Here is a 1,100-nt window from a genome sequence, read left to right as displayed (position 1 = left end):
AAGGTTATGTATGGAATAGCATATCAGGTAAATGGCCTCCACGGCTTTGCTGGCACATATGCATTCTTTTGTTGAAATTTTCCATGACCGTTTTTGCATAAATGTGGCTGAATTTCGATGAGGCTCATTTTCATCTTGATGGCTAGGTTAATCGGCAAAATTGTTGCATTTGGGGTTCAGAAAATCCATGCGTGATTGTTGAGAAACAAATGCATCCACAACATGTCACTGTTTGGTGCGGATTTGGGGTTGGAGGCATCATCAGACCATTCTTCTTTGAAAATACAGCAGCTCAGGCAATAACAGTTAATGGTGCTTGCTATGGCGACATGATAATCCATTTACCTGATATGCTATTCCATACATAACCCTATACTGTATCCTTTATGAATCAATAAAAATTTGCAATTTTCTAATTATAAACCTGTATTTTCTATCAAAAGTACTTCCTGCGTGAATTTTGGGACACCCTTTAAAAGACATCCAAATAGGGAAAGAATAAGTAAAACTGTCCTTATTCGCAGATGACATGATACTGTACATGGAAAACCCTAAAGATTCCATCAAAAAATTATTAGACTTAATAAATGAATTCGGTATTGTAGCAGGATACAAAATTAATGCCAAGAAATCTATGGCATTTCTTTACACCAATAGTGAGCTTACAGAAAGTGAGACTAAAAAAGCAATCCCATTTACCATCGTACCAAAAAAAAAAAAAAAATTAAGATACCTAGGAATAAACTTAAACTAAGGAGGTAGAAGACTTATATGCGAAAAACTACAGGACACTGAAAAAAGAGATAGAGGAAGACATAAATAGATGGAAGAACATACCGTGTTCATGGATTAGTAGAATCAACATCATCAAAATGTCCATTCTACCCAAAGCAATCTATAGATTCAATGCAATGACCATTAAAATACCAACGACATATTTCACAGATCTAGAATGAATGTTCCAAAAATTCATCTGGAGTTAAAAAAAGACCTTGAATAGCTGCACCAATCCTGAGAAAGAAGAACAAAGTAGGTGGGATCTCAATACCAGATATCAAGAAGTATTATAAAGCCACTGTTCTTAAAACAGCTTGGTACTG

The sequence above is a fragment of the Myotis brandtii genome, unplaced genomic scaffold, assembly GCF_000412655.1.
Source record: "Myotis brandtii unplaced genomic scaffold, ASM41265v1 scaffold994, whole genome shotgun sequence".
NCBI classification, from domain to species: Eukaryota; Metazoa; Chordata; class Mammalia; order Chiroptera; family Vespertilionidae; genus Myotis; species Myotis brandtii.
Note: the sequence above shows the minus strand (reverse complement) of the source record.